Source organism: Rattus norvegicus, chromosome 6, assembly GCF_036323735.1.
Source record: "Rattus norvegicus strain BN/NHsdMcwi chromosome 6, GRCr8, whole genome shotgun sequence".
NCBI lineage: Eukaryota > Metazoa > Chordata > Mammalia > Rodentia > Muridae > Rattus > Rattus norvegicus.
Window position 1 is genome coordinate 35,550,140 of NC_086024.1, and position 20,509 is coordinate 35,570,648.

Genomic DNA, 20,509 nt, shown 5'->3' on the forward strand with positions numbered 1-20,509 from the left:
TATATTTTTTTTGACATTAACCAAATGCTGATTCAAAAAGCTTCTCTGTGTCCTTTCACTTCTAATTCATATGTTGCTAGGGTGTAACTGTCCTTCAGAAGCTAGGAGTTTGAAATATAGTCTCTAAAGGGACAGCCTTGAGAACCTTAAGCTTTCAGAGCTGATGAAGTCATCAGTTCTCTGCCCTAATGAACAGAATGATTTTATTTGTACCAGAGTGAATGACTTATTTCAGGGGAATCATTGTTATAAAATGAATGGACTCAACTCTTTTCCGATCTAACTCTCCTACCCCAAGGATCAACTCCTGTTTCTGTACGTATTTCATCTTCCTTGACATGCACGGGGGAATGTGATACCTTAACATGGTCCAGTTTATATTAAAGTGATGCTCTTACATTGGGAGTCACCAGTCCTGTTTGTTTCTCTGGCTACCACTCCTTTTCAATCTTCTTAACCTGTGATTCCACAGGATTTTTCTTATTGCTAATTTTTGACTTGGGAAGACTTGATTTATTTCCCTTGGATTTCTGTTTCAGGTTGGTTTCAGACATCACTTCCATTGCATGTTTTGCATCCAACTTGAGCCCAGCAGCCAGGTATCTTTAAAACCATTTCACCATAGTACATAAACACATGACCCTGCTTATCTCAAAACCTCTTCCTGTATGCTAGGGTTCAAAGACATCAGGTCTTCTCACAAGCCTTCTGCTTTTATCTGTATAGATATATTTCAACCATTATGCTGGCAGTCAGGAATCTACCCTGGTACTTGCATTATGAAACATTTTGTCATTTAGTCAGTTACAAGGTTGTCTTGATCCTTGTCACATGGGAAATCTTCTGGAAATATCTCTGTTCACCATTTCCACTGTTAAGGCTGTAGTTTACAACATAGGCACTGGCGTCTAGGGCTAGAAAGGCCTCTATTTTGTCCCCTCTGATTACTGGTAGCTTTTTGTGAATCTTAGTGATCATTTCTAGAATAACATTGTCCTCTATTTAAAAAGTGTTCATCTCAAAGGTCTCTTGGATGTTCTACATGGTTGGTGAACTTAACTATTTTGCATTTCTTAGTCCTCTTGCCAAAACCAGCATCTTCCCTGCCTGGCTTCTAGCCTTCCTACCAACCCATCGCATTTGCTACTTTTAGAGTCATACGCCCCCTCACACTGGCTCTGTAATTAGCTATTATACCTTTTCTGAATTAATATGGGAAGTTGACAGCAAAGATACCTACAGGTTGATCTTTTTCTGTATTCCCAGCATCTATAAGGCTTTCTGTGGTTTGTAAATATGCAGACACCTTTGAAAATTGTGAGTAGGCACCATATTACCAAAAGGTTACCACTAAATAACATTCAGCTATATCATTGGTTTTTTAAAAATGTTTGTATCTAGTCGCTTTGCATCCCAATATTAGCCCCCTCCTCCCTGTACCCCTTCACTCATATCCTTCCCCCATTCCCTCCTTCCCTTCTCCTTTGGAAAGGGGGAGCTCCCTTCTAGATATTCCACCCATACTCCACCTCACCCCCACCCCACCTCTACCCTGGAACATCAAGTCACTGCAGGACTAGGTACATCCTTCCCTACTGAGGACATACAAGCTAGCCTAGTTAGGTGACTGGGATCCACAGGAAGATAACATATTCAGGGACAGCCTCACTCCAGTTGTTGGAGGACCTGCATCAAGACTGAAACATCAGTTACATATGTGACAGGGCTAGGGAGTGTGTCTTGTTCTTTGGTGGTCCTGTCTCTGGGAACCGCCAAGGGTCCAGATTACTTGACACTGTTGGTCTTCCTGTGGAGTCCCTGTTCTCTTTGGAAGCCTCAATCCTTCCCCAACTCTTCCATTAGACTCCCTGACCTCTAGCAAATGTTTGGCTGTGGGTCTCTCCTCTTTGCATTGGCTTCTGGCTGGAACCTCTTAGAGGACAGTTATGCTAGGCTCCTGTCTACAAGCATAACAATATCAATAGTGCCAGGTTTGATGCTCATTTTTGGACCAGTCCTTGTTTTCTTTTTTTTTTTTTTTTTTTTTTTTTTTTTTAATTAACTTGAGTATTTCTTATATACATTTCGAGTGTTATTCCCTTTCCTGGTTTCCGGGCAAAATCCCCCTCCCCCCTCCCATTCCTTATGGGTGTTCCCCTCCCAACCCTCCCCCCATTGCCGCCCTCCCCCCATAGTCTAGTTCACTGGGGGTTCAGTCTTAGCAGGACCCAGGGCTTCCCCTTACACTGGTGCTCTTACTAGGATATTCATTGCTACCTATGGGGTCAGAGTCCAGGGTCAGTCCATATATAGTCTTTAGGTAGTGGCTTAGTCCCTGGAAGCTCTGGTTGCTTGGCATTGTTGTACTTTTGGGGTCTCGAGTCCCTTCAAGCTCTTCCAGTTCTTTCTCTGATTCCTTCAATAGGGGACCTATTCTCAGTTCAGTGGTTTGCTGCTGGCATTCGCCTCTATATTTGCTGTATTCTGGCTGTGTCTCTCAGGAGCGATCTACATCCGGCTCCTGCCGGTCTGCACTTCTTTGCTTCATCCATCTTGTCTAATTGGGTGGCTGTATATGTATGGGCCACATGTGGGGCAGGCTCTGAATGGGTGTTCGTTCAGTCTCTGTTTTAATCTTTGCCTCTCCCTTCCCTGCCAAGGGTATTCTTTTTCCTCATTTAAAGAAGGAGTGAAGCATTCACATTTTGATCATCCGTCTTGAGTTTCGTTTGTTCTAGGGATCTAGGGTAATTCAAGCATTTGGGCTAATAGCCACTTATCAGTGAGTGCATACCATGTATGTCTTTCTGTGATTGGGTTAGCTCACTCAGGATGATATTTTCCAGTTCCAACCATTTGCCTACGAATTTCATAAACTCGTTGTTTTTGATAGCTGAGTAATATTCCATTGTGTAGATGTACCACATTTTCTGTATCCATTCCTCTGTTGAAGGGCATCTGGGTTCTTTCCATTTTCTGGCTATTATAAATAAGGCTGCGATGAACATAGTAGAGCACGTGTCTCTTTTATATGTTGAGGCATCTTTTGGGTATATGCCCAAGAGAGGTATAGCTGGATCCTCAGGCAGTTCAATGTCCAATTTTCTGAGGAACCTCCAGACTGATTTCCAGAATGGTTTTACCAGTCTGCAATCCCACCAACAATGGAGGAGTGTTCCTCTTTCTCTACATCCTCGCCAGCATCTGCTGTCACCTGAGTTTTTGATCTTAGCCAATCGCACTGGTGTGAGGTGAATCTCAGGGTTGTTTTGATTTGCATTTCCCTTATGACTAAAGATGTGGAACATTTCTTTAGGTGTTTCTCAGCCATTCGGCATTCCTCAGCTGTGAATTCTTTGTTTAGCTCTGAACCCCATTTTTTAATAGGGTTATTTGTTTCCCTGCGGTCTAACTTCTTGAGTTCTTTGTATATTTTGGATATAAGGCCTCTATCTGTTGTAGGATTGGTAAAGATCTTTTCCCAATCTCTTGGTTGCCGTTTTGTCCTAACCACAGTGTCCTTTGCCTTACAGAAGCTTTGCAGTTTTATGAGATCCCATTTGTCGATTCTTGATCTTAGAGCATAAGCCATTGGTGTTTTGTTCAGGAAATTTTTTCAAGTGCCCATGTGTTCCAGATGCTTCCCTAGTTTTTCTTCTATTAGTTTGAGTGTGTCTGGTTTGATGTGGAGGTCCTTGATCCACTTGGACTTAAGCTTTGTACAGGGTGATAGGCATGGATCGATCTGCATTCTTCTACATGTTGCCCTCCAGTTGAACCAGCACCATTTGCTGAAAATGCTATCTTTTTTCCATTGGATGGTTTTGGCTCCTTTGTCAAAAATCAAGTGACCATAGGTGTGTGGGTTCATTTCTGGGTCTTCAATTCTATTCCATTGGTCTATCTGTCTGTCTCTGTACCAATACCATGCAGTTTTTATCACTATTGCTCTGTAATACTGCTTGAGTTCAGGGATAGTGATTCCCCCTGAAGTCCTTTTATTGTTGAGGATAGCTTTAGCTATCCTGGGTTTTTTGTTATTCCAGATGAATTTGCAAATTGTTCTGTCTAACTCTTTGAAGAATTGGATTGGTATTTTGATGGGGATTGCATTGAATCTGTAGATTGCTTTTGGTAAAATGGCCATTTTTACTATATTAATCCTGCCAATCCATGAGCATGGGAGATCTTTCCATCTTCTGAGGTCTTCTTCAATTTCTTTCCTCAGTGTCTTGAAGTTCTTATTGTACAGATCTTTTACTTGCTTGGTTAAAGTCACACCGAGGTACTTTATATTATTTGGGTCTATTATGAAGGGTGTCGTTTCCCTAATTTCTTTCTCGGCTTGTTTCTCTTTTGTATAGAGGAAGGCAACTGATTTATTTGAGTTAATTTTATACCCAGCCACTTTGCTGAAGTTGTTTATCAGCTTTAGTAGTTCTCTGGTGGAACTTTTGGGATCACTTAAATATACTATCATGTCATCTGCAAATAGTGATATTTTGACCTCTTCTTTTCCGATCTGTATCCCTTTGATCTCCTTTTGTTGTCTGATTGCTCTGGCTAGAACTTCAAGAACTATATTGAATAAGTAGGGAGAGAGTGGGCAGCCTTGTCTAGTCCCTGATTTTAGTGGGATTGCTTCAAGTTTCTCTCCATTTAGTTTAATGTTAGCAACTGGTTTGCTGTATATGGCTTTTACTATGTTTAGGTATGGGCCTTGAATTCCTATTCTTTCCAGGACTTTTATCATGAAGGGGTGTTGAACTTTGTCAAATGCTTTCTCAGCATCTAATGAAATGATCATGTGGTTCTGTTCTTTCAGTTTGTTTATATAATGGATCACGTTGATGGTTTTCCGTATATTAAACCATCCCTGCATGCCTGGGATGAAGCCTACTTGATCATGATGGATGATTGTTTTGATGTGCTCTTGAATTCGGTTTGCCAGAATTTTATTGAGTATTTTTGCGTCGATATTCATAAGGGAAATTGGTCTGAAGTTCTCTTTCTTTGTTGTGTCTTTGTGTGGTTTAGGTATAAGAGTAATTGTGGCTTCGTAGAAGGAATTCGGTAGGGCTCCATCTGTTTCAATTTTGTGGAATAGTTTGGATAATATTGGTATGAGGTCTTCTATGAAGGTTTGATAGAATTCTGCACTAAACCCGTCTGGACCTGGGCTCTTTTTGGTTGGGAGACCTTTAATGACTGCTTCTATTTCCTTAGGAGTTATGGGGTTGTTTAACTGGTTTATCTGTTCCTGATTTAACTTCGATACCTGGTATCTGTCTAGGAAATTGTCCATTTCCTGAAGATTTTCAAATTTTGTTGAATATAGGTTTTTATAGTAAGATCTGATGATTTTTTGAATTTCCTCCGAATCTGTAGTTATGTCTCCCTTTTCATTTCTGATTTTGTTAATTTGGACACACTCTCTGTGTCCTCTCTTTAGTCTGGCTAAGGGTTTATCTATCTTGTTGATTTTCTCAAAGAACCAACTTTTGGTTCTGTTGATTCTTTCTATGGTCCTTTTTGTTTCTACTTGGTTGATTTCAGCTCTGAGTTTGATTATTTCCTGCCTTCTACTCCTCCTGGGTGTATTTGCTTCTTTTTGTTCTAGAGCTTTTAGGTGTGCTGTCAAGCTGCTGACATATGCTCTTTCCTGTTTCTTTCTGCAGGCACTCAGCGCTATGAGTTTTCCTCTTAGCACAGCTTTCATTGTGTCCCATAAGTTTGAGTATGTTGTATCTTCATTTTCATTAAATTCTAAAAAGTTTTTAATTTCTTTCTTTATTTCTTCCTTGACCAGGTTATCATTGAGTAGAGCATTGTTCAATTTCCACATATATGTGGGCATTCTTCCCTTATTGTTATTGAAGACCAGTTTTAGGCCGTGGTGGTCCGATAGCACGCATGGGATTATTTCTATCTTTCTGTACCTGTTGAGGCCCGTTTTTTGACCAATTATATGGTCAATTTTGGAGAAAGTACCATGAGGAGCTGAGAAGAAGGTATATCCTTTTGCTTTAGGATAGAATGTTCTATAAATATCCGTTAAGTCCATTTGGCTCATGACTTCTCTTAGTCTGTCGACATCACTGTTTAATTTCTGTTTCCATGATCTGTCCATTGATGAGAGTGGGGTGTTGAAATCTCCCACTATTATTGTGTGAGGTGCAATGTGTGTTTTGAGCTTTAGTAAGGTTTCTTTTACGTATGTAGGTGCCCTTGTATTTGGGGCATAGATATTTAGGATTGAGAGTTCATCTTGGTTGATTTTTCCTTTGATGAATATGAAGTGTCCTTCCTTATCTTTTTTGATGACTTTTAGTTGGAAATTGATTTTATTTGATATTAGAATGGCTACTCCAGCTTGCTTCTTCTGACCATTTGCTTGGAAAGTTGTTTTCCAGCCTTTCACTCTGAGGTAGTGTCTGTCTTTGTCTCTGAGGTGTGTTTCCTGTAGGCAGCAGAATGCAGGGTCCTCGTTGCGTATCCAGTTTGTTAATCTATGTCTTTTTATTGGGGAGTTGAGGCCATTGATATTGAGAGATATTAAGGAATAGTGATTATTGCTTCCCGTTATATTCATATTTGGATGTGAGGTTATGTTTGTGTGCTTTCATTCTCTTTGTTTTGTTGCCAAGACGATTAGTTTCTTGCTTCTTCTAGGGTATAGCTTGCCTCCTTATGTTGGGCTTTACCATTTATTATCCTTTGTAGTGCTGGATTTGTAGAAAGATATTGTGTAAATTTGGTTTTGTCATGGAATATCTTGGTTTCTCCATCAATGTTAATTGAGAGTTTTGCTGGATACAGTAACCTGGGCTGGCATTTGTGTTCTCTTAGTGTCTGTATGACATCAGTCCAGGATCTTCTGGCCTTCATAGTTTCTGGCGAGAAGTCTTGTGTGATTCTGATAGGTCTCCCTTTATATGTTACTTGACCTTTTTCCCTTACTGCTTTTAATATTCTTTCTTTATTTTGTGCGTTTGGTGTTTTGACAATTATGTGACGGGAGGTGTTTCTTTTCTGGTCCAATCTATTTGGAGTTCTGTAGGCTTCTTGTATGTCTATGGGTATCTCTTTTTTTAGGTTAGGGAAGTTTTCTTCTATGATTTTGTTGAAGATATTTACTGGTCCTTTGAGCTGGGAGTCTTCACTCTCTTCTATACCTATTATCCTTAGGTTTGATCTTCTCATTGAGTCCTGGATTTCCTGTATGTTTTGGACCAGTAGCTTTTTCCGCTTTACATTATCTTTGACAGTTGAGTCAATGATTTCTATGGAATCTTCTGCTCCTGAGATTCTCTCTTCCATCTCTTGTATTCTGTTGGTGAGGCTTGTATCTACAGCTCCTTGTCTCTTCTTTTGGTTTTCTATATCCAGGGTTGTTTCCATGTGTTCTTTCTTGATTGCTTCTATTTCCATTTTTAATTCCTTCAACTGTTTGAATGTGTTTTCCTGGAATTCTTTCAGGGATTTTTGCGATTCCTCTCTGTAGGCTTTTACTTGTTTATTAATGTTTTCCTGTGCTTCCCTAAGTGTGTTCATGTCTTTCTTGAAGTCCTCCAGCATCATGATCAAATATGATTTTGAAACTAGATCTTGCTTTTCTGGTGTGTTTGGATATTCCATGTTTGTTTTGGTGGGAGAATTGGGCTCCGATGATGGCATGTAGTCTTGGTTTCTGTTGCTTGTGTTCCTGCGCTTGCCTCTCGCCATCAGATTATCTCTAGTGTTACTTTGTTCTGCTGTTTCTGACAGTGGCTAGACTGTCCTATAAGCCTGTGTGTCAGGAGTGCTGTAGACCTGTTTTCCTCTCTTTCAGTCAGTTATGGGGACAGAGTGTTCTGCTTTCGGGCGTGTGGTTTTTCCTCTGTACAGGTCTTCAGCTGTTCCTGTGGGCCTGTGTCTTGAGTTCACCAGGCAGCTTTCTTGCAGCAGAAAAGTTGGTCTTACCTGTGGTCCCGAGGCTCAAGTTCGCTCGTGGGGTGCTGCCCAGGGGCTCTCTGCAGCGGCAGCAACCAGGAAGACCTGTGCCGCCCCTTCCGGGAGCTTCAGTGCACCAGGGTTCCAGATGGTCTTTGGCTTTTTCCTCTGGCGTCCGAGATGTGTGTGCAGGGAGCAGTCTCTTCTGGTTTCCCAGGCTTGTCCGCCTCTCTGAAGGTTTAGCTCTCCCTCCCACGGGATTTGGGTGCAGAGAACTGTTTATCCGGTCTGTTTCCTTCAGGGTCCGGCGGGGTCCTGCCGCTCCTGGGCCCTCCCCCACGGGAGCCCAGAGGCCTTATACAGTTTCCTCTTGGGCCAGGGATGTGGGCAGGGGTGAGCAGTGTTGGTGGTCTCTTCCGCTCTGCAGCCTCAGGAGTGCCCACCTGACCAGGCGGTTGGGTTTCTCTCTCACCGGGTCTGGGAGCAGAGAGCTGCTGCCGGCCGGGATCCGCGGGTGTGGGACTTCCGGTAAACACAGAACGTGCCCGGTCCTAGAGAAATTCTGCTTCCGTGTGTCCCAAGCTCACCAGGCAGCTTTCTTGCAGCAGAAAATTTGGTCTTACCTGTAGTCCCGAGGCTCAGGTTCGCTCGTGGGGTGCTGCCCACAGGCTCTCTGCAGCGGCAGCAACCAGGAAGACCTGTGCCGCCCCTTCCGGGAGCTTCAGTGCACCAGGGTTCCAGATGGTCTTTGGCTTTTTCTTCTGGTGTCCGAGATGTGTGTGCAGGGAGCAGTCTCTTCTGGTTTCCCAGGCTTGTCCGCCTCTCTGAAGGTTTAGCTCTCCCTCCCACGGGATTTGGGTGCAGAGAACTGTTTATCCGGTCTGTTTCCTTCAGGGTCCGGCGGGGTCCTGCCGCTCCTGGGCCCTCCCCCACGGGAGCCCAGAGGCCTTATACAGTTTCCTCTTGGGCCAGGGATGTGGGCAGGGGTGAGCAGTGTTGGTGGTCTCTTCCGCTCTGCAGCCTCAGGAGTGCCCACCTGACCAGGCGGTTGGGTTTCTCTCTCACCGGGTCTGGGAGCAGAGAGCTGCTGCGGGCCCAGTCCTTGTTTTCTTAATGGCCAGATTCTTGAGATCATGATATTTGACAAAGGTTCAATGCGCATTGCTTTTTCTTCTGAGAGACGTCATTCGCTCATTATAAAATCACTTTCCCTCAGAATCTTCAGTATACCTAACAAACTGTCAAACAAGAAAGGGAAGTTCACTTCAGAAAATCAACAACAGCAGCAAAAGAATATAATATAAACTACATGATGGTTCTAAGGCCATGTGATAATCTGGTTCTGGTTTAGCTAAGTACTTGGTATTATGGTGTTGAGTCACATAAGATACATGCTATGTGGCATTTATCTCCACCTTATCTTTCTTATGTGCATCTTCTGATATTTGTTTAGCTTTCCTCCCTACTACCTGATTCCGTTCCTGATATTTGTCGAGGAAATACAAGCTGTCAGAAAAACAGGAAGTGACATTGCTTTCTGTAAGAGGATGAGAATGAACAAACTCATGTGTATTAAAATTACAAGGTGCTCATGTCGCATCAGATCCTATTCTAAGAATACCACGAAAATGTATTCACTGGGGCTGCTGAAATTATGATCCAGTGACTCTATTAGTTTACCATTAAGTGGCATAGTATGTGGTCCTTCTATTGGAGTAAAATGGTGGGTAGCTGTATTGCTTTCATTGTGGAAAGAGAATACCTACCTACCACCCAGAAAAGTTTCAGCACACCAGGCATATCAAAGGTGAGGACAGAAATAACTCTGAAACTATTTAAAGACATTTCCTTTTTCTGCAAATCATTCTGCAGAAACCATAATTATCCTTGAGATAACCACTTATTAATATAGACAACTTAATCATAGTCACTGACCCATGTGTTGTTTTTAAAAGGACAGTGAGTGTAATGACCCAGAACTGAAGTCAACCAACAGGTGATTAACGTGAATGAAAATAAACCCAGCAGTATTTATGAATCAAGGAATCTTTGGGCTTTGATATGAGGTGGCACTCAGGACAAAAGGTCCTTTAGCACTTACACAATGCACTGGGACCATTCTGTGCAATTTATCTGATACAAAGGATGTGTTAAAAGGCCAAATTCAGCCCATGTGGATCTTGTGAGACATACTATTAAAAGTGCTTCCTGTTTTATAGGTTCCCTCCTAAGCCTTGTTAGACTGCTTTGTTTAGATTTTACACTCATATCCTTCACCATGCAAATCCATTCTAATAGGATTCTTTTATTAGTGCATTCTAAATATCATAATAGTTGCGATGTCTCTGATTCACTGTTCATATTTTGTTATCCTTACTAATTGTAGACAGATGATTCTCTGTATGATTAACTGTAGTTCAAGAAAAAATAGAGAAAACCAAAAAAGCCAAAAAGAAACCCAAACAAAATCAAAAACAACAACAACAACATCTCCCTTTTTCTTTGTAAGTGTATTTTCTGTGTACCTATTTTTCCCACCTTTTCTAGGCCTTGATTTTCTTCAAAACCATCTCTTCAGAGATCTTTTTCTACGGCATTTTGTTTTTGCCTCTTTACAGGTGGCCACATACAGATTTCTGTTCAAGACACAGACACGTCTTCTAATCATGTTTTCAGGCCCACTCTTTCTAAAATGTTCTATAATTTTCTTTCCACGGACCCATTGGACTACCCTCTTCTCAACAACCACACCTAAATTTGTGAAGGAAAATATAAACTATTGTTGATGATATGCAAAGTAGGAGAGGGATATCCAATGTGTGGTGGAATGTCAGGAAGGTTCCAAAAGGCTAATAAATCAAAGATGAGTCACAAGAGCCAGCTGAAAAGATCAAAAGACAAATGGATCCAAATCCCTAAAGGGTACAGAGTGGAGGTTCATGAAGCTCAGCCTGTGAGCAGGATAATGGGTGAGAGGCTAATGCAGAGAAATGTGGCTCACAGGGTAAGCAGAAACAAATTCTAAAAGGCTTACCCTTTGAATGTTGTCAGATAAGTACTTCAGAAATATGACTCTCAGGTTAGCATTAGAAATTAGATTTTTGAAAAGCAAGACAGGAGTCTAGAAGACCAATCATGACGCTATTGAAGTAGGTCTCATGATAGAGACAGACTGAATTAGGATAATTAGACATAAGGTTACAGATAAGTAAATGGATTCAAGAAATAATTTAAAAGGTAAAACTGACATGAATTTTCAATTGGATACACATTATGTGCATAGGAATATCTCAAAAATGACAAAATTATATAGAGATTGAGTAATTAGGTAGATCCACAAAGAGATTACTGGCATTTTAGTTGAGCATGGAGCCCTAGTTAGTTTTTACTGTAAACTAATCTTAACCTAGAACAAACTTGGAAAACACTTTGCCTTGAGGGATTGTCTACAACAGTCTCTAGCCTCTGAGGGGTGCTTGAATACAATTGTCCTGGTTGTTATATTGATAGAGAACAACCCAACCCTATAGGGTAATATTATAACCTACACCTGTATTCGTGAACTATTTAAGACAGAAATGAGCTAAATGAGGACAAACCAACAATAGGAAGAGTGTTAGTGTTCTCATTTTGCTTATGAGTGTCAATGTACTGTGACTAGCTCCTTGAGTCCCTGCCTTGACATTCCTGAAATGAGGATGTATGACTTAGAATTGTAAGTCAAATAAACCTTTTTTTTCTCTGTGCTGTTTTTCTTTGAGGTGCTTTGTCACAGCAATAGAGATGAAACTATAAGGGGTGGATAGATAATTAGGGTTCTATTTGAGATTGGCAGAACAGGATGTTTCAGTGTAACATCCAAGTTGAGATGCCCAAGAGGTATTTTATGATGTGAATATGCAAAACAGAATGGGTACTTGACTACAGTTTGGGTTTGGTATTGGTGAAAGGAATCTTGTAAAAATTTATACGTGGCCAATGGTTGACCATGAATAAATAGACTCTAACTGGAAGAAACAAGAAAAGAAAAAATAAGTGGAACAATTATCTTGGTTGTAATTGGGTATGTGAGAATGTGGCATAGGTCATATATGGCTTCCTAAGTCCCTCATAATGCAGACGTTAATAGCATCTACTACATGACAAATGAGTAAGATGGGTGCATAACTTTATAACTGTAATGAGTTTGGGAATAGTGCTTAACGCAATGGTGAATAGAGTAAGGGAATGTCGAGTACGTCTGCTGAAGTTTGCACATGAAACATCTCCTGTAGTTCAACGTGTTTTGTGGTTGTTTCCCATAATTTCACACTGTTTTAGACGGCTGTGGAAAATTTAGGAGATAGGGCATGACTAAAGGAAATAGATCAATGAGGAAAAGTTATTACAAGACCCATTCCTTTAGCTCCTCCCTGGCTGTATCTCTGGTGACTGTTTAATATAAAGTGAGCAACTCCCTTCTGCCTTGAGCTCCACTAGCAGCATGTTCAGCCCAAGTGAATGGGGCCAACCAATCCATGGATTGAATGTTCTTGAACAACCAATCACATAAATCCTACCTTAAGAAGTTTCTTTAAGGCATCTCAATCACAGTTATGAAAACTAACTTATGCAGTTTCTAATGGTATCTAAAGCTTAACAATGTTGAATGGAGGACCTCATTGTGATACATACTGTTGACAGGCAGTAATATGTTCCAGTTTTTGGACAAGGCATTTAGAAAACAATAAATCTTTGCTTGTTTTGGGCAAAGCATGGCCAAGAGCTCTAATATGAGCCAAATAATTTTATAATGCAAACGATGGCTTCTTCCCCTATGCCAGCACTACTGAGTAAGACAGATGTCTTTGACAATCTGGAGATAAAATAAATGCTATTTAGACAGAATTAGTTTGGTCAGTATAACCCAGAATGCAGGATTGAGCTAATGAAACAAATGGGGAAACTGCATTGTCCTGTACAAATAATGCTTTTATTTGTTAATTTAAGGCTGTTTTCCTGAAGGGACTTCCATCCTGTAAGGAGCCCTGGTCATCATTCTTTAGTCACAGCCAGTATCTAAGCAAAGGCTAGTGACATCAATGGAAAGTCAGCAAGGGACTCCTGCCAAGGCTTGGCATGGATTAACTAATCTCTAATCTCTAAAGCACCTTCTAAATTTGAAATTCTGAGTATCCTCCCTTTTGAAAATGCTAATTGGTTTCCAAGTTTCACCTCATAATATAAAATTCTAGAAGCGTCTGAAATTTTAAGTAACTTAATTGCCATACTCACTGCTAAAATGAGATGTGAGTTAGTTTAGTGGGGGGTGGGGCAGAGGGGGGGGGGAAGGGTGTGTGCTCACACACTCACAATGCCAGAGAGTTGACTTTTGCTCTTTATTGCAATTCTTAAACTAGCTACACTCGGCAATTCATTTGCATCAATAATTGAAAAGCCATCAGTCTCCTCTTGTCTTGCACTCTTTGCTCTGCACACTAATGATATGCATGCTTGGCTATTACCATAAAAATGCACCATAAATTTTTTAAAGATAATTCAACTACAGAGAATGAATCAATATGAACTACATTGGTAGCATATGAGGGGGCTTTTCTAATGCTACTTAAAAGTTGGTAGGACTCCTTGATGGGAGCCTGTCACTGTCTCCAGCTGGAGTTCTAAAGAAATGATTTCATACTGTCTTCCATTAAGAACTTGTTTAAAGATATTTGGTATCTCCACCAGTGTTTAGGTCACCCGTTATATTTCTTTGCATTTGCATTTTCTGGTTTCTATTGCTTCTGGTGGCTTTCAAGTGAAACGAATCCATTGTATCCCATGCCTATCAACAAGTTGAGCATGAAATATGGTGTTCATTCAACCATTCGTTTGACAGTGTCATTTGTTTGACCTTAACTGAATAGTGTGGTCTTATAAGAAACACTGGCATCTATTAAAATGTACCTGTCTCAAGCAACATCAGTCTCAACTAAAGCCCATGTTAGTTCTGGTCAGTGCTCAAAAGTGCAATGTCAGAACTGAATGATGTAAGCTAGGTTCAACACAAGTGACCATCAAATGTACTATGTTGTCTAAAGCTGAAGAAACGCTATCTGAAGGACACACCTCAGCCTGAGATAGTACAAGAAAAGAGTTGGAAGGCAAGTAAAACACTTCTCATCTTTATAAGTGCCAGTTTCTTTAGAAGCTGCATTTTATGAATTGTCTTAAGACTTGGGTAATGAAAGAAGTCTGACCCTAGTCCTGACCTCTTCCCTAGCTGGTGTTTCTAAATAGCTTCTTTAGATTGACCTGAGCAAAATTTGATCTAAGTCTACAAAGAGTTGGCACCCTGCACATCAAGACTCACCTGGGATAGGATGGACTTACAACTCCAGTTGGAAGCTGGAAGTTAAGATTTTCAGTTTTTTTTTTTTTTTTTTTTTTTTTTTTTTTTTTTTTTTTTTTACTCAGCCCCACATGAGCGCTTTCCCCAGAAAAGTACATGTATCCATGCATCACTTATGCACACACAAACATACCATGAGACTCATGTTTGGAGGTGTAATATCCTCGCTAGAAGTATTTGCCAAATACTTGAATAGGACTAAAACTTGTTTCTAGAGTGGGTTCAATGATTCATCCTAGTCGCAGATTCATGTGTGTGTGTGTGTGTGTGTGTGTGTGTGTGTGTGTGTGTGTGTGTATGTGTGTGTGTGGTTGTGTGTGTGTGTGTGTAGTTTATTAATTTAAGAAGGCACTGTTTATTTTCCTTCTGTTTAAACTGTTTTAATTGCTCTACACTAGCCAATGTAAAGTATATATGTCCATCAGGATACATACAAATACTCATATTGTAAAACATTATTTGGAATACAGAGCTTTACTCATATCCACTAGAGTCTATGGATTTCATAGTATGCGATACTGGCTATATAGTATTGTTTATTCATTCTCCCACTATTTATCATTAATTACAACAAATGCACACACACACACACACACACACACACACACACATACACACATACAGAGAGAGAGACAGAGAGAGACAGAGAAGAGACAAAGAGAAACAGAGACAGAGACAGAGACAGAGGAAGAGCATTGCATTTAACTACTTTGTCCAGGCCCTTTATTGAAATTCTCTGCAATATGTGCTCAGGAATGGGAGTGATTAATTATAATTATAAAGCGTATGTCCACTTAATTTCATGAAGGACCATGAGCACAATTCCCACAGCGTCTGAGGACCTTAAACTAATCGATGTGCTGGAGTTCTTATCTGACCACAGCTTCCCTCAGCATGTGGCATCATAGCATCTTTCCTTTTTTTTTTTTTTTTTTTTTTTTTGACTACACTGAAGAGAGCTTCCTGCTATTACATTGATGCTTATATTGCATTTTTTTCTGATTTCTAAATGGTTTGAGTGATTCATTGGAGAAATTTAATGACATCTCTCTGAGTTGATTTTTCTGTTTCCCTTTTGAATTTCAAGCACCACCTTCCCCCATCTCCATCTTTAGGAACATCTGGTTGGTGAAGGGAAGCAAGATCAGTGGCAAACGAAGGAGATTCTGGAAGCATTTAGCTTAATTCCTGTATCCCCTGTTTACTGTGACATTAGGCAGGTTGTCTAAGCCTCTGTTTCTTTTCTTCCCTGCAAAGGAATAAGTTCTTAGCAAATGTTAAATGCAGTTTTGCATTTATTATGAACACTAAACAGCCAAAAGTATTTCTTTGAAATGTTAACTGTCACCGTGTTACAGACCTTCTGATCTCAACCACCCTACCTTATGGGACAACTTTGGAATTGTAAAGCTAGGTAGGGAATGACTGATTCATATTTAGCATCATGGTGACTTTACATTTTTTTAACTGAGTAGTATTTTACTGCAGTATGATTCATATGTAATAAAATGTATAGATCTTAGGAGTTAATTTCATTGCTTCAATTTTCAAGACTTATTTTGGTTTATGTGTCTGCAGGAGTATATGCCATGTGTGCAGCTGCCTGCGGAGAACAGAAAAGAGTAGTGGATGACCTGGAACTAGAATTACAGGCTGCTATGAACCCACAGGGGACCTGCAAACTGAACTCTGACCTCTGGAAGAGTGGTGAGTCCTCCCAGTGCTGAGGCATTTCTTTGTCTCCAAGATGTATCATTTCTTACAACTTAATGTATGGTATAACCACTGTAGAAAACAGCATTTAAACATCTCTCACATCTATGCTTGCCCTCTCCTATTATATTCTGTACAGCTAATCAGGAAGCAATATTTATTTCAGGAACCACACAGTTGTCCTTGCCAATCTTGAGTTTCATGTGCATGGCATTATACTGTGTTTATCTTTTCATTTCTGATTTCTTTGACTCAATGGGCTGGTTTATTTTTTTCTTTAAATTCATTCATAAGTTGCCATTATCAGTAATTCACTCCTATATACCCTTAGCACTCAAACATATTAATGCACTACAAATGCGCAGGCATTCTCCTGTTGAGAGTATTTGGGTTATATTTAGCTTGGTGACATTTTGAATAAGGATGCTAAGAGGGTATTTTGTGAGAAGTGTGCATGGGTGCTTACGGACAAAGGCACAGAAGTAGAGTAGCCAGCTAAGAGAATTCATAAGTAACTGCTAACGGTCCTTCAACATGCCTCTACCATTTCATACTCTCGCCAACAAGGAAAAGATACGTGTTTATATGGGCTTCTCAATAATTCAATTTATTCATCTCTCTTCTGCTACTTCAGCAGCACATAGTGGAAAAGTGATTCTTTGGGGTTATGATTATGTTTTTAATTCATTTGACCCAATATCTCATGTGGTCCGAGCTCACTCGGTCACTGGGTCATGTAGCCCAGGACTCACTAGGTAGCTGAGAATGGCCTTCATCTCTTCATCTCTGACTTTTCACCTCTTGAGTTCTGGAACTACTGGCTAGGCCCTTTTGCTAAAATTCAAACTTAGGACTTTCTGCAAGCTAGACACATGCTCAGCCGGCAGGGCTATATTGCCATGTCTGTTTCTTAAATTCCCTTCCCTGATGACTGATTTTCAACACGTGTTTCTTGCTGTGTCATATTTATTTGTGGAAAATCTAAATTCTTTATGTTTTATTTCTCTTGATTATCTCTTCCTCTCCTTCTGTCTTTCCCTTTGGTCTTAATCCTTCCTTCCTTCCTTCACTTATAGATTTGTAGTTCTTTATTATTTATATATAATATACAACACATATATATGTATATAGTATATAATAACTGTTGTTTCCTTCTGTGGACTGTTTTACACTTTCAATCATTGCCTTTTGGAAAGGAGAGAATGTAAATTTAGTAACACTTTATTATTTTTAAATGGTTTCTGACTCTCTAATGTATTTTGTTTAAGTTTTTTAATATTCTAACCATGAACACATTCTCTGAACTATATCTTTTGAGTAATTACTGTTCTAATATTTACGTTAAGATATTGACATTTAGAATTCATCTTAAACACATTTAGTATTTATAATCGTTTATAAGCCAACATTTATTTTATTATAAACAAAATTGTGGCGATTCGAACATGCTTCAAAATTTTTAAAATGTTTTTCTTTTCCTTTCTTACTTAACTGTTTTGAAACTTGGCAAAAATTAATTGAATGAATATTTATAGATAACTGAAAATTCCCATCATTCTTACACACTGTCATTGTCACCAGGATACTAATATTTAAAATCAGGTAATAAAACCCTCCAATTTAGATCCTTTTATATTTTTCAAATTATTCTTGAGTACTTCAGATAATATGCTTTTCCCTATAAAGCTCATAATCAGCTTAACAGGTTCTTCAGGAACAACAACAAAAGCCTAGTGAAGCTTAACTGCAATTGGAATTTATTTATAGAAAATTGCATGAGAATTGACGTCTTAACAATTCTCAGTCGTCCAATCCATATGTATGACATATCTTTCTACCTACTGAGATTTTTAAGTTTTCCCATCATATTAGGTGGTTTTCAATTTTGAACTCAGACCTGTCTTATACCTGGTTAATTACTGGACTTGTGAGTGTGGGAGAAAGTGTTAAAGCATGAACTACAATGAAATTGATAAAACTTGGTGGATTTTGAAGATGTTTCAGACTTGTGATACATTTATGTCCCAATCAGCCCATGATTTGTAGAAAATGTCATAAATTTAAAATGTACTTTACTTATCAAGCACTACAAATTAGCAACAGAAAACTAGAGAGAGTAGATGAGTTCCCCACCAACTGAGAGTTGACTGGTAGCCCATGGCTTAGTGTGGCTGGGCAGTATTCTAAAAGCCTCTTTCAACACATCACTAGGCTAGAAAAAGCTCCTGTTTCTCCCAAATGCATCCTCTTTACAATGATAATAGCTTTTGCATCACCAAAATGTCAGAAAATTATTAAATCAGGGATTGTCTGTTCATAGAAATATAATCAATTTTTTGTGCATTGACCATATATCCTACCTTGCTAAATTCAATTATTCATCCTTGAATATTCTTATACAATTTCTATTTTGTGCATACAAAATAACCATCACTGAGAATGATGGTTCCGTTGTTCTTGGCTCATTTGTACACATATTCCCTTCTCTTGTTTGAATGTTCAGAACTCACAGTGGGTTACTTAGTGATAAAAAGGAGAAACATCCTTTCTCAAACTTAGCAGAAACACATTTAATGATTTAGTGTCAATGAATATGAGGCTGAGTATATTTCTTATAAATAACCCAGATCAAAATTGACAATGTTTTCTGATTTACTTTGAACCATAATTTGAAATTAATTTTGAAATGAGCAACCCTAAAAACATTTATACAAGTAACATTATGTGGACTGAACAGGTACTATTATAGAATTTACATGCATATACATGCATGTATGTAATTAAATATAGTGAATAGATAGGCTATGTATTTAAAGAAGAGTGGGGAGTGGCTTATGGGGAGGTTTGGAAGAAGGAAATGGAAGGAAGAGATGTTGTAATTATTTTATAGTTTCAAGTAGAGACAAGTAGCATACACTGTGTTTCTTCTATTCTTACTTAACATGTTTTGCAAGAGCCCCCATGGTGTATTTTATTGCTTTTTATGTTTTTTTATGAAGAGAGAAAAGTTTATACACACACATATACAGAGTTAGAGAGAAAGGGGTGAGAGACAGACAGACAGAGACAGAGAGGCACAGAAACTGTTGATGCATACTTTCTTTTTTTCTAGCTAACTTAATCATGTAGTGTTTGTGGTTTACTTTAGAGTTTGTTGATAAATGTCATATGAATTTACTCTTGCTTACGTGAATATACCCTGTAATGCACATCTATTCTTGTGAGTACTTGTTTTTAATTATTTTACATAAATACCTGAAATTAAGTTTACATGGCAATGATTAATATTTTGATGAGCTACTAACGTTGTTGTACGTTTTCTGGACCTCATTGCAGTTTCATTTTGTAATGTGAAGAGTCCACTTCAACTCTTATCTAGCCAAGATTTGTTATTCCCCACTTCTTATGATAGCGCTCCTTGTATTCATGCAGTGCTACATCATAGCTATTTTAATTTCTACTTTTTCTTAACAGTGTTGGGTATTTTCATGTATTTAATGAGCCTTTGGAAAGTACTTTTGAAGAGAAGGAATGTCACTTTAATCCATGGATACTCTTTTTTTATTTGTTATATTTTATTATATACTTCTTTTCTTTGTCGGTGGTTTAGAATTCTGTTACTGATTCCCAAAGTTATTTATAAATGTTGACACTATAGATTCTCTATTCTGAAATTTTCCTCTTTGCTTCTTTTAATAATATCTCTTAAAGTTCACACAGGTTTTTTTCATTCCTTCCTTTCTTTCTTTCTATCTATCTATCTAGCTAGCTATCTAGCTAGCTTAACGATGTAGTGTTTGTGGTTTACTTTAGAGTTTGTTGATAAATGTCATATGAATTTATTCTTGTGTGTTCTTCCATCATTTTCATTATTTAAACATAAATGCTAGCCAGTAGTTTTTGTATAGTTAATTTATGGAGGTCATTTGGAATTGAGAATATAACTTCATTCTTTTGTAATTTGATAGCCTCCTGTTCTAACATCTGATCATGAGTCTATTCCATCCCGGTTGAGCAGTCTCAAATAATCAGTCATCAAGAGGATCAGCTGTTAAAAATGACGAGCTTCATTTTCCAATATATTGCTGAGAGAAGATAAGAAACCGAAAGATAAAAAGATGATTCTTTGGAGTACAGTTGACTAGTGAGTGCATGGAGCAAAAACATCCTGAAAAAAAAACCACACAGATATCTAAAATTAATAATAAACAGGAAGACTTTTCTATCAGTCTGACAAGAGTTAAAAAAAAAAAGCATGAGGGATAATCCAAGCTTTTGGGCTAATATCCACTTATCAGTGAGTACATGCCAAGTGTGATTTTTGTGACTGGGTTACCTCACTCAGGATGATATTTTCTAGTTCCATCCACTTGCCTATGAATTTCATGAAATCATTGTTTCTGATAGCTGAGTAGCACACCATTGTTTAGCTCAGATTACCAAGATACAATCCACAGACCACATGAAGCTCAA